Here is a 13,600-nt window from a genome sequence, read left to right as displayed (position 1 = left end):
AATAGTTACCATGTATGGTGTGTGTGTGTGTGTGTGTGTGTGTGTGTGTGTGAATGCTGAATGAACGCTTCCACTCCTCATCTAGTGATGTGAATGTCCTTTTACTTCCACTTAATTTGTTCTCTGACTCTTTGTTTATTCATGAGTGTGTTTAATTTTCACCTAGTTTTGAATTGTCCTAAATTTCTCCTACCATTGATTTCTAGCTTCATGTTTCCATGGAAAGAATAAATACTTCATATAATTTCAGTCTTCTTAAATTCATTAATAATGCTTTTCTGAACAATATAGAAGCTGGTAATGTTGCATATGTAGTTGGAAAGAACGTGCTGTGTATTCTTTAGGTCTACTGTGCATATAATGTTGCTCAAGTTCACCATCATATCATGTTTCTATCTATGTGAGTTATCTATTGCTAACGGTGGAATTTTGGCATTGCTTTACTATTATTACTCTGATCTATTGCTTTCTTTGATTCAGCTAATAGTTGCATTGTATGTAAGTGCCTCAGTGTTGGTTGCATATGCATTTACATTTTTTTATCCTTTCAACAAATTGACCCCTCCACCTTATATGATAATCTACCACGAGTCCTCTGACTGTTTTAAGTTTACAGTTTGTTTCTGCTATAAGAAGAGATACCTCAACCCTAATTTTATTGTCAACAAAATCATATTCTCTCCATGCTTCTTCTTTTAGTATATGAGCTTTAAAACTGAAGAGTTATTCTTGTAGTCAGTAGATTGATGGATCTGGCATTTTAAATCTGCCAGCCACCCTATATGGTTCGCTTAGGGAATGCAATCCTTTTACAATTAAAGTAATTAATGAAGGTATTAATGATTGCCCCTTTATTATTTTCCATTTATCCATCCTCTCCTTCTCTTGTCAACTGTTTTTGCTATTTAAGTTATTTTGTCATTGTAGACTTTGATCTTCACTTTTATATTTTTGTTGCTCTAGTACAACTTTATTCTTTATAGTTTATCGTAAAGGTTAGATAATTCCTTTACAGTGTCATTGTCTAGTTTCAGATAATCCCTTGGGAAACACGTGTGAAACTCTACTCTTTAAATTTCTCCTACAAACATTTAGTTATTGGTGTCAGAATTTTCATCTTTATGTCTCATGTATTTACTAACAAATTATTATATTAATATATTTGCCTTTTACTTTTATATGACCTAATAATCATTTATGCACAACCATGGCAGCATTAGTGCACTCTAAAACTGACTATATTCTTGCTTTTACAGTGGCTTTTATACTTTTTTTTAAATTTTATTTTACAATACAATTCAGTTCTACATATCAGCCACGGATTCACTTGTTCTCCCCCCCTCCCGCCCCCCTCCCCTTCCCCCCAGCCTACCTCTGCTGTGGAATGTTCTGTATGGCAAATGTGTTGCTAATTAGTTAATAAATAAAACACTGATTGGCCATTGGCTAGGCAGGAAGTGTAGACGGGACAAGGAGGAGAATAAAGCTGGGAAGTGGAAGGCTGAGTCAGAGAGACACTGCCAGCCGCCAAGATGAGAAACAGCATGTGAAGATGCCGGTAAGCCACGAGCCATGTGGCAAGGTATAGATTAATGGAAATGGATTAATTTAAGCTGAAAGAACAGTTAGTAAGAAGCCTGCCACGGCCATACAGTTTGTAACCAATATAAGTCTCTGTGTTTACTTGGTTGGGTTTGAGCGGCTGTGGGGCTGGCAGGTGAGAGAGATTTGTCCTGACTGTGGGCCAGGCAGGAAAACTCTAGCAACAAATGGCGTCCAACGTGGTGGCAAGAGTTTCCACCTAAAACCTGAGAAAAGATTCTAAAACGGAGCTAAAAACAGTTCCTAATTGTCTCTCTCAAATGAGCGGCAGCTGCTGGTTTGAGCTACTGGTGGCTCGACCTGCCTATGGCGGGAATGAGGCCTTTGCAAGTGGCACTTTGAGCTGCATGGTAAATTTAGCCTTTGCTGGTGCAGAGCAAAAGGGGAGGTTTCTGGGCTACACGCTGCTTGGCTAAAAGCATAGACCCCCGATAGCTCCCAGAGCTGGCGGTAAACCATGGCCATGTTGGGAAGCTAAGGTGGGTGGAGCCAGCAGCTACAGCTGCTGCAGTTTAAGGCAATAGATTCACAATAAGACAGACTCAGATGTAATAGTTTACAATATGTGTAAAATATACGTAGGCTTAAAAGAGACAAAAAGGTGATATATAGAGTTATAGAAACAAATACATAGTTTTAAAAAAATAAAGTCTTTAAAGAGACAGTAAAATTAATATAGAAAATAAGCCACGTAAAGATGAATATTACACAGAGAATCTGGATTGTGTTGTCTTTGGGATTTTTAACTGCAGAAAAACATTTGATTGTAAAAGCTGTTGAGTTATGCCGAAATGTATATTTTAAAGGTACCTTGACTTCAAAATTTGGATATAAGGATATGTTGCTTTGGAAAGGAGACTCTGCTTTTGTTCCCACAGAAAGCCAGAGGCTATGGATTTGTTCCAGATTAGGATACATCAGGTTTGACCAGCCAAGACCCCCTGAAAGGTCTCCTATGACACCATGGCCCAGATGACCCAACATCCGGAATGGTTTCAAGGCAACTGGCTCAGACGATACACCCTCATGGACTATTCCATAATCCTAAAATTTTCTTTATGTCCCCATAAGATACAGCGCCCCCCTCCAGCAGGAAGTAGTAAGAGAAGCTACGCCCAAATTCCCAAATTGTATGTAATTTTACTTTGTTAAGGTTAAAACCTTCCTTTTGAAAAAAAAAAGGGGGGAAGTGCTGTGGAATGTTCTGTATGGCAAATGTGTTGCTAATTAGTTAATAAATAAAACACTGATTGGCCATTGGCTAGGCAGGAAGTGTAGGCGGGACAAGGAGGAGAATAAAGCTGGGAAGTGGAAGGTTGAGTCAGAGAGACACTGCCAGCCGCCAAGATGAGAAACAGCATGTGAAGATGCCGGTAAGCCACGAGCCATGTGGCAAGGTATAGATTAATGGAAATGGATTAATTTAAGCTGAAAGAACAGTTAGTAAGAAGCCTGCCACGGCCATACAGTTTGTAACCAATATAAGTCTCTGTGTTTACTTGGTTGGGTTTGAGCGGCTGTGGGGCTGGCAGGTGAGAGAGATTTGTCCTGACTGTGGGCCAGGCAGGAAAACTCAATCTACATACCTCCTATTCCCACCTCCTCCAGGGCAAAGCCTCCCCCGAGGACTGAGACCAACCTGGTAGACTCAGTCCAGGTAGGTCCAGTCCCCTCCTCCCAGGCTGAGCCAAGCGACCCTGTATAAGCCCCAGGTTTCAAATAGCCAACTCATGCAATGAGCACAGGACCCGGTCCCACTGCCTGGATGCCTCCCAAACAGATCAAGCCAATCAACTGTCTCACCCATTCAGAGGGCCTGATCCCGTTGGGGGCCCCTCAGCCATTGGTTCATAGTTCATGTGTTTCCATTTGTTTGGCTATTTGTCCCTGTGCTTTATCCAACCTTGATCTCAACAATTCTTGCTCATATAAACCCTCTGCTTTCTTAGAAAATTGGGAATCAATCTCCCCCAAGATCCAGCTATACCACTCTTGGGCATATACCCAAGGAATGCCCAATCATACCACAAGAGCACTTGCTCAGCTATGTTCATATCAGCATTGTTTGTAATAGCCAGAACCTGGAAACAATCTAGATGCCCTTCAACTGAAGAAGGGATAAATAAAATGTGGTACATATACACAATGGAATACTACTCAGCAGAGAAAAACAATGACATCATGAGGTTTGCAGACAAATGGATGGATCTAGAAAAAATCATCCTGAGTGAGGTAACCCAGACTCAGAAAGACAAACATGGTATGTACTCACTCATAGGAGGATACTAGATGTGGAACAAGGATGACTGGACTCCTACTCACATCACCAGGGAGGCTACCTGGAAAACAGGACCCCAAGAAAGACACGGGGATCACCCAATGACGGAGAAATGGATGAGATCTACATGAACAGCATGGACATGAGAGGGGGTAATGAAGGGTGAGGGTTGAGGGAAAGAGAGCTTAGGGGAACGGGAGATCCCAGCTGGATCAAGGACAGAGAGGGAGAACAAGGAATAGGAGACCATGGTAAATGAAGACCACATGAGAATAGGAAGAAGCAAAGTGCTAGAGAGGCCCACAGAAATCCACAAAGATACCCCCACAATAGACTACTGGCAGTGGTCGAGAGACAGCCCGAACTGACCTACTCTGGTGATCGAATGGCCAAACACCCTAATTGTCGTGCTAGAAACCCCATCCAATGACTGAGGGAACTGGATGCAGAGATCCACGGCTAGGCCCTGGGTGGAGCTCCGGGAGTCCAATTAGCAAGAAAGAGGCTTTTATACTTTAATATGCTTTTATGTTCAAAAAATTTTTTCCTTTCAAATTGAAGAATTTTCTTTAATGTTTGTGATTAGAAAGTTTGAAATGCGAGGAAGTCTGGCAGTTTGATGGGTCTTTGTGTGAATACCTTTATCCCCCATTTCCTTCTTCCTTTTTAGACTTTTAAACACATATGAGTTATATTTAATCATTCACTCATGTGTACAACGTATTTAATCATATTCACCTCCCATTACCTTAGCTTGTTGTCTACACTCATGCTGGTGTCCTTTATCCAAATGTTCACCACATCCTACTTTCTTTCATGTCTGTTTTAAAACCTTACTTTCATATGAGAGAAAACATTAATATTTGTCTTTGTAAGTCTCGATTATTTTGCTTAACTCAGTGATCTCTTCCACCCATTTTCTTGCAAATAACATGATATTCTTCTTCTTTATGGGTGAAGAATACATTTTTGTGTCTATATGTCACAGTATATTTGTCCAATCGTTTGTTCATGGCAACTGCTCTTCTTTTACAACTTAGCTATTATGAATAATACTGCAACAATCTTCCATGTGTGGGAATCCTTATTGCATATCAACGTTTATGCCTTCAGTTATATACACAGGAATAGAATGCCTGGAGCACATTGATGTTCTACCTTGCTTTCTGAGGACCTTCCATACTGATTTTCTAAGTAGCTGGACTAATTTACATTGCTTGCAACAGTGATTTGGTGTTCTTCTCCATCAACCCTGCATCTTTATCACCATCTATTTTGTTTTGTTTTTATTGGTGATTGCCTTTTTTACTGGAATAAGATAGAATATTTTTGTTTCCATTTCCATCATTCTATGATTAAGCATTTTTTTCATTTACTTATTGGCTATTTATATTTCTTTTGAGTAATGCCTGTCATGTACTGATTGGACTATTATTTTGCTATTTATTTTTTAAACCATTTATTTATTCTGTATATTAATATCTCATGAAGTGAATTTCTGGCAAAAATTTTCTCCAGTTCTGTAGTAATTACCTTTACTCTGGAAATAGGTTCCTTAGCTCTGCAATTTTCATTTGTCATTTCTTACTGTTACATCCTGAGCCATCTGGAATCCTACTCATAAAATTGGCCATCCTATGTCTTGAAGAGTTTCTCCTATGTTTTCATCCAGTTGTTTCTAAATTTCACCTCTTACATTAAGGCGTTTAATCCATTTTAACCTAGTTTTGAAGAGAGTGTGAAATAGATACTTCCACTTTATTTCTAAATAGCATTCATTGTAGGAATAACTTCTCTGTGGCGTTTTTATTTTCTATCAGCCCTTTAAATACCTCACATTCCTCTGGCCCAAAAGATTCCTTCTGAGTATTGAATATTCTGCTGGGAGCCTGAGGGGGAGGGGCAGCATGTGTGTGACTGTTTGTGCCAGTTTTCTCTTGTTTATTTCAAACTTCTGTTTATTCATAAATTATGAGGGTTTGTAATAATATAGTAGGCAATGTTATGTTCCCTTTTTCTGTTCAAAGAAACAAGTTGGTATACAAAATAGCATATTGCACTGTGGGGTTTGTGTTATCTTCTTTGGGTTATCATATGCAGGGAATTTTAATCTCCTTATAACTGACTGTATATATTTCTCCTCAGGTTTGCAAAATAATTCACCATATGATCCTAAATAGCCTATTGATCTTTGTCTTACTTGATAATTGCTGAAACTCTGATAATGGTTTTATTGTTATTGGTGCTACATAAAGCCACATAGGCTATAGTGTACTTTTTTTTTAACTTTTCATTCCTTTTACAAGGTAATTCCAAACACCTCTCTTTGAGCTCATTCATCCATTTTTCTGAATGAGTGAGTCTGCTATCAGACCTTCCATAGCTTTTTAAGTTTAGCCATAGTGTTCTACCACACCAGAGTTGCTGTTCCTACCACACCATTCTTGCTATTTTTTTCACTTTGTTTATATATTGTTGGTCTGATGTTGTTCACTTATTTGTCTATGTTCTTTTGTATTTCTCCAGTCTTTCTTAAACAATTTTCTGCAATCCATTGACAGATAGTCTATAGGTATCTATCTTTAGGATTATGTACTGATGCTTTGCCTTGTCCATTTGCTGGTGTTATGATTGCCTGCTTATTCATGACTCTTATGGTCTTACTTTGTGTGGTGGTTTGAATAGGTATGGCCCCCATTGACTCACATGTTTGAGTGCTTGGCCCACTATTAGGAGGTGTGACCTTGTTGGAGTAGGTGTGGCCTTGTTGGAGGATGTGTATTACTGTGGGTTCAGTTTGAGGTCGGATGTAATCAAGCTATGCCCAGTGTGGCACACAGTCTCCTTCTGCTGCCTGCAGATGTAGAACTCTCAGCTACCTCTCTGGCATGCTATGTCTGCTTGCACACCACCATGTTTCCCACCATGAAGATAATGGACTCAACCTCTGAAATGTAAGCCAGCCCCAATTAAATGTTTTCCTTTATAAGAGTTGCCATGGTCATGGTGTCTCTTCACAGCAATAAAACCCAAACTAAGACACTTCGGTTAATGTAAATATGGAAAAGTGTGTATCTTCTAGTCTCCAGATATTATTGCTTGCCCTTAGAGCAAGCCATTTGTCAGAACATACTGTCAGACAAAAAGTTAAGGGCTTACTTTCTGAGTACTTGTGTGAAATGATTTAGGTCTTGAGTCACTGTGTGGTTGGTTAATCATGATATACAGGGACACAAAGAGGGCCTAGAATCTGATTCTGTTTGGATTGGCCTATCATTGTGATATGCTGGAGTAAGTATGTTAGTATTTGGGACAGAGACATGATGTAAAGCTGTCACCCTCAGCAGCCTGATGAGTTTCCCTAGACTTTTAGGGACCTCAATGCAGGCCAGATCTGAATTCATGGCTTCAACATAGAAAACAATTACAGGTTAACTCAGTTTATGAAGTAGAGTTGGGATCCAACAAAAATATTTTAGTGTAGGCCTTAAACCTGGTTCATTTTTTCTTTAATATAGTGGTTCTCAACCTGGGGGTCATGACCCTTTCAACAACCCTGTATCTCCAAAAATATTTACATTACGATTCACAACAGTAGCTAAATTACAGTTACAAAGTAGCAAAGAAAATAATTTTGTGATTGGGGGTCACCACAACAGGAGGAACTGTATTAAAGGGTCGTAGCTTTAGGTCGAGAACCACTGCTTTAACATAAAATACCCATATGTGAAAGGAATACTAACTCTGTGGTGGCAGCCTTTACAGCAATGTTAACTGTGCTAGAATTCTCTCTTCTCAGCTAGCAAGAAGCTTTCATCAGAGTCCGGGGGGAGGGGTTCCTTTCTCTTCCAATGTCACCATTATTTCTCTGTCTCAAGACTATATGTTTCATCTTCTAGAATGTGGGCCTCTGGGCAACAGCCTAGAGCCTGGTCTCCAAGCGGAACGTTGGCAGCAAAATGTCGAGATTCGGTATCATGTGTGCCACAGGACTGCTTTCATACTGGGAGAGTGTAGAGCCTACGGCCAGTTTGATGTTGGGTGAAAGCTGAGACTTTAGAGTCAGACTAAATCCTGGGTCCGCAGTACAACCTAGCGCCACTAGGTGTCCCTACTGGGTATTTTCCCTGCAGTCTGTGATAAAGCGAGGCCCTCACTCTTTTTTGCTTATTGAGGGTATCTTCTTCTATGGTCTGTAACCTTAGATTAGGGGAGAAGTTGTATAGGCAATGTGAAGCTCTAATTTCAGCCTTCTTTAATAGGACTTTCTTCTCTTTGTACCCTACACATCTGATGTAATGTCTCACTTGTATTCCTTAATTCTTTCCTGAATATAATTTGGATGGTTATCTGACTTTCTTTATAAAGTTCTATTAAGATATATTACTGAGATTATTTCTCTGTTTTTTTTCCTACATAAGAATTTAGCAGCCGGGCGGTGGTGGCGCACGCCTTTAATCCCAGCACTCGGGAGGCAGAGCCAGGCGGATCTCTGTGAGTTCGAGGCCAGCCTGGTCTCCAAAGCGAGTTTCAGGAAAGGCGCAAAGCTACACAGAGAAACCCTGTCTCGAAAAACCAAAAAAAAAAAAAAAAAGAATTTAGCAACAGCTTTTAAGTGCCAGAAAAAATTCAATGGAGAGATTGATTGTGCTTTCTGGTTTTAATCTGGTTCCAGCCCCCTTTCACATTGTACAAATGATCAAGGGTGAACTAGAGAGAGCCTATGAGGCAAGCTTCATCTGAAGTAGCTTCTATGTAAGAATTCCAAAATGTGGGCCTGCTTCATTCCAGCATCCGTCTACCTACCAATTTAGAAATTCGTCAAGAGTTAGCCATTTTCAGAAAAGCAACTAGAATTACATGCTCTCTAATTCCAAGAGGATATAACCATGGCAAATCAGAGATAGCTTAATGTCTAATGTCCAAAATTCAATCATAATCTTCTGGGCTTTAACATGCTTGGGAATAACACGAAGAGAATTATAGCTGGGACACATGGTAGATTTATTTTTAGCTTTTTGAAGATCCTCCATATCCATTTCCAGGGTGCATTTTTTTCTTCTTTTGGGAAATTTATGTTCAGATACCAGGCACATTTTTGACTGGGTTATGGTTTGCTTTGTTTTTACTCTCTGTTTTTGAGTTCTTATACATTCTGGGTATTAATCCTTTGTCAGCTGGCAGAGATTTCTTTCCCATTCTGTGGGCTTCCTCTTCATCCAAGTGAATATTTCTTTAGCCATGCAGAAGCTTTTGAGTTTCATGAAGTAGCACTTGTCAACTGTTGACATTAATTCTTGGGCAAATGGAGTCCTATTCATAAAGTCCTTTCCTACACCTATATCATGTAGGGCACTGCCTTTGGTGTTTCAAGTCTCACATTTATATCTTTGACCCATTTGGAGTTAGTTTTGGGCAAGATGATAGATGCAGGTCTGATTTCATTCTTCTGCATGTGAACATCCAGTTTTCCCAGTAACCATTTGCTGAAGATGCTTTCTTTTCTCCAGCTTATGTTTTTGGCATCTTTGTCAAATCTTGTATGACCTGGTGCTTAGGGTTGGATTTTGTTCCAGTGGTCTATTTGTCTGGTTCTGTGCCAGTATCATATTGTTTTTATTATTATGGCTCTACAGAGATCTTTACCATCCAAATTATATTCAGGAAAGAATTAAGGAATACAAGTAAGACATTACATCAGATTGTAGGGTACAAAGAGAAGAAAGTCCTATTAAAGAAGGCTGAAATTAGAGCTTCACATTGCCTATACAACTTCTCCCCTAATCTAAGGTTATGGACCACAGAAGAAGATACACTCAATAAGCAAAAAAAGAGTGTATCTTGAGATCTGGAAAGGGAATCCCTCCACCATATTCTTTTTTTTTTTCAGGATTGTTCTGGATATCTGGGGTCTTTTGGGTTCCAAATGAATTTTTTGTTTGTTTGTTTGTTTTGAGACAGGGTTTCTCTGTGTAGTTTTAGTGGTTGTCCTGGATCTTGCTCTGTAGACCAGGCTGGCCTTGAACTCACAGAGATTTGCCTGGCTCTGCCTCCTCAGTGCTGGGATTAAAGGCATGCACCACCACCACCCGGCGGGTTCCAAATGAATTTTAACACAGTTTTTTCTAGTTATATGAAGAATGAGATGGGAATTTTCATTGGGGTTGCATTGAATTTGTAAAAGCTTTTGGTATTAATAGTCATCTTGATAATATTAATTCTACCAACCCATGAGGATATTTTTCCATTTTCTGGTGTCTTCAGAGGTTTAAAATTTTCATTATAGCAATTTTTCACTTCCTTAGCTAGATTGATTTTTATTTTATTTTCTTTGGAGCTACTGTGAATGAGAATGTGTCCAGGATCTAAACTGTGTGTTTTTTGTTGGATAGAAAAGCTACTGATCTGTGCAAGTTCATTCTTTATCTTGCTACTTCTCTGAATTTATCATTTATCAAAATTTCCTGGTAGAAATTTCGGGATCTCTCATATTTCATATCACATCATCTTCATTTGACTTATTCTTTTCCTTTTTGAATCCCTTCAATTTCCTTCTCTTATCTTAATGCTTCAGTAAGTGCTCCAAGCACCATACTGAGCAGGAGTGGACATAGTGGACAATCCTGTCCCTGATTTCAGTGCATTTCTTCAAATTCGACATTTGGGATGATTTCTCATATACAGCTTTTGTTATGTTGAGGTATGCTCCCTCTAGTCCTATATTCTCTAGGATTTGTATCAAGAATCCAAGCTGGATTTTGTCAAAGGCTTTTTCTGTGTCTATGGAGATGATCATGTGACTTTTGTCTTAAGTCCATTTATGCGGTTTATTACATTTATTCATTTGTGTATGTTGGATCACAACAGCAATTCAGGGATAATGCCAACGTGGTCATGGTGGATAATCACCTTTATATATGTCTGTATTTGGTTTGCAAATATTTTATTGACAATTTTTGAACCTATGTTCTTCAGTGATATTGGCCTGTAGTTTTCTTTTTTCACATTTTTTTTATTATTAAGAGATTTTCTATTCAATTTACATTCCAACCACAGATTCCCCTCTCCTCCCTCCTCCCATCCCCCCAGCTTTCCCTCCCAAACCACTCCCCATTCTCATCTCCTCCAAGGCAAGGTCTCCCCTGGGGAGTCAGCAAAGCCTGGTACATTCAGTTGAGGCAGGTCTAAGCCGCTCCTCCCTGCACCAAGACTGCACAAAGTATCCCACTACAGGCACTAGGCTGCAAAAGTCTGCTCATGCACCAGGGATTGGTCCTGATCCCACTGCCTGGTGGCCCCCTAAATAGTTCAAGCTAAACAACTGTCTTGCCTATCCAGAGTACCTAGTCCAGTATCATGGGGGCTCCTCAGCTATTGGTCCACAATTCATGCATTTCCACTAGTTTGGCCTGTCATCTCTGTACATTTTCCCATCATGATCTCGATGTCCCTTGCTCATAGAATCCCTCCTCTCTCTCTCATCAATTGGACTCCTGGAGCTTGGCCTGGCACCCAGCTGTGTATCTCTGCATCTGCTTCCATCAGTCACTGGATGAGGGTTCTATGATGACAGTTAGGGTATTCAGCCATCCGATCAGTAGAGTAGATCAGCTCAGGCATGCTCTCGACTATTGCCAGTAGTCTATGGTGGAGTCATCTTTGTAGATTCCTGGGGACCTCTCTAGTACTCTGCTTCTCCCTATTCCCATGGTGTCTTCATTTATCATGGTGTCTCTTTCCTTGCTCTCCCACTCTTTTCATTTCATTCAGCTGTGTATTTGTGTTTTCTTGGATATCACTCAAACATTTGTTATCCTCTTGGAGTTCAGTGAAGTGTTTGTTTGATTTTTTTTAATTCCTTGAATTCTTTGATAAAGATTGTAATTTTCTCTTAAATTCTATGTCCTGGGGTTCATCTAGTTAGAGTGGGCTTGATGGGAGACATGATCTTTTGGCCATTCTTGTTGATTTTATTTCTGCAGTTTGACCCAGGCATGTGGATTTATTTCTTTGGTGTGTGTCTGGTGTTATAATATGGTCTTCTTTAGAGTGGGCCAGTATATGAAATGCACAACCTAAACTAGGCTGGATAAAGTTATTGAATGAGCTGTTTAACTGGACCATGGAAAAATGGCTCCCAAACTATGGGTTTAGAGCTAGGCCACACAAAGGGGGCTCACAAATGCAAAGGTTTCACAGACGTACATCTCAAAATAGGCTTATTGACTTGCAGATGGTTGGAGAAAGGAAGTCAATAGGAAGAAACGACTTACCCAGTGAAGGTAGCTCATACACAGAGAACGTTCTAGTACCACATCTCTGAAACTAGCTTGTGAGATTACAGAGGGAGTAGGTAAAGGCATTGAAATAGAAGAAGCAACTTACTCAGGACAGGTGGCTCATGCAGAAAGAGGTTTTGAGAGCCTGGTCTTGAGCTAGGCCTGACAGTTTGCAGATTGTGGAGGGTTGGGGGAAGGGGAAGAAGGGTAGACAGGGGAGAAAGGGAAGAAATGACTTACCTAGGAATGTTGGATCACATGCTAATGGTAATTTTGCATGCAAAATTCTCCATGTTTTCTACAAAGAATATGTCCCAGGTGTCGTAAGGGGAAAAGACTGGATTGATGAATTTAAATCTAAATTTGATAAAGATTCGATAAAACCCTCACCACAATGCCCATGGCAACAGGAAACAATAGAGGCCGTCAACAACTAAAGGGCATACCCAGTGAGCAACAGGGTGTTTCATCTCGTCTCAACAGCCACTTCAAGGAACACAGGATTAGACCTGCCAACAGCTAGAAATGTGGTTCTTACAACTGCAGTGGACATCCACATGGTGCCTCTCAGAATGTAGAAAGCAATTTCTCCAGGCACAGTGGCATTAACTTGGGGGGAAAGTAGTCTAAATTTAAAGATAGTTACACACAGTTTATGCTTTTGTTCCACATATGTACATTTGATTCTATCACTTCCTTCAGGAAAGACCAATCCTTGTGAACTATAAACACAGAAAGAATGGCAAATGGATGTTCTCATGCCAAATCATTTGGGTGCTAAGCTTATGCTTGTGTTTCCATTGATACCTATTATCATCTTCTTTGGGCTACAGCAATGTCTACGGAAACATTTATTTACCTATGTCCACTCACACTGTCTCACTGCATTCACAGTACTTGAAGTTCCATACATCATCAAAACTGATGATAGTAAAGCTTTCCAAACATTCTGCTCATTTGGGGGTATTACACACAAAACTGGCATTCTATACAACCTATAAGACAAGCTATTATTGAGAAGACTAATGGACTATTGAAACTACAACTTCAGAAACAAAAATTGAGAAGTAACTCCCTCAAATCTACTGATTTATTATCTCAAGCATTTATAATCCTTAATTTTTCTATAGGTGATGATGTTTTGTAGAAAAGTACTATACAGGATCCTTATCACATCCTGGAGCTCACCTGAAGATTTCCACAGAACAGCACATAGAAAAGCTCCTCAAACCTTCTTACTTGAGGCAGGAGGTATGACTATGTAAATCATGAAAATGACTGTGTTTGAATTCCAGGAAAAATTATTCAACCTCGATCCAATAACACCTCATATCAAGGCCATAAAATGTCTTTGGCTGAATGCTATGGGCCAGTTAAGGACCATAGCAACCCTTTTGCAAGTACAAGTGGTACCACCCCTGACATAAAGAAAGGAGAAAAG

This window comes from Peromyscus californicus, unplaced genomic scaffold, assembly GCF_007827085.1.
Source record: "Peromyscus californicus insignis strain IS unplaced genomic scaffold, ASM782708v3 Scaffold_10__1_contigs__length_136768540, whole genome shotgun sequence".
Classification (NCBI taxonomy): domain Eukaryota; kingdom Metazoa; phylum Chordata; class Mammalia; order Rodentia; family Cricetidae; genus Peromyscus; species Peromyscus californicus.
Note: the sequence above shows the minus strand (reverse complement) of the source record.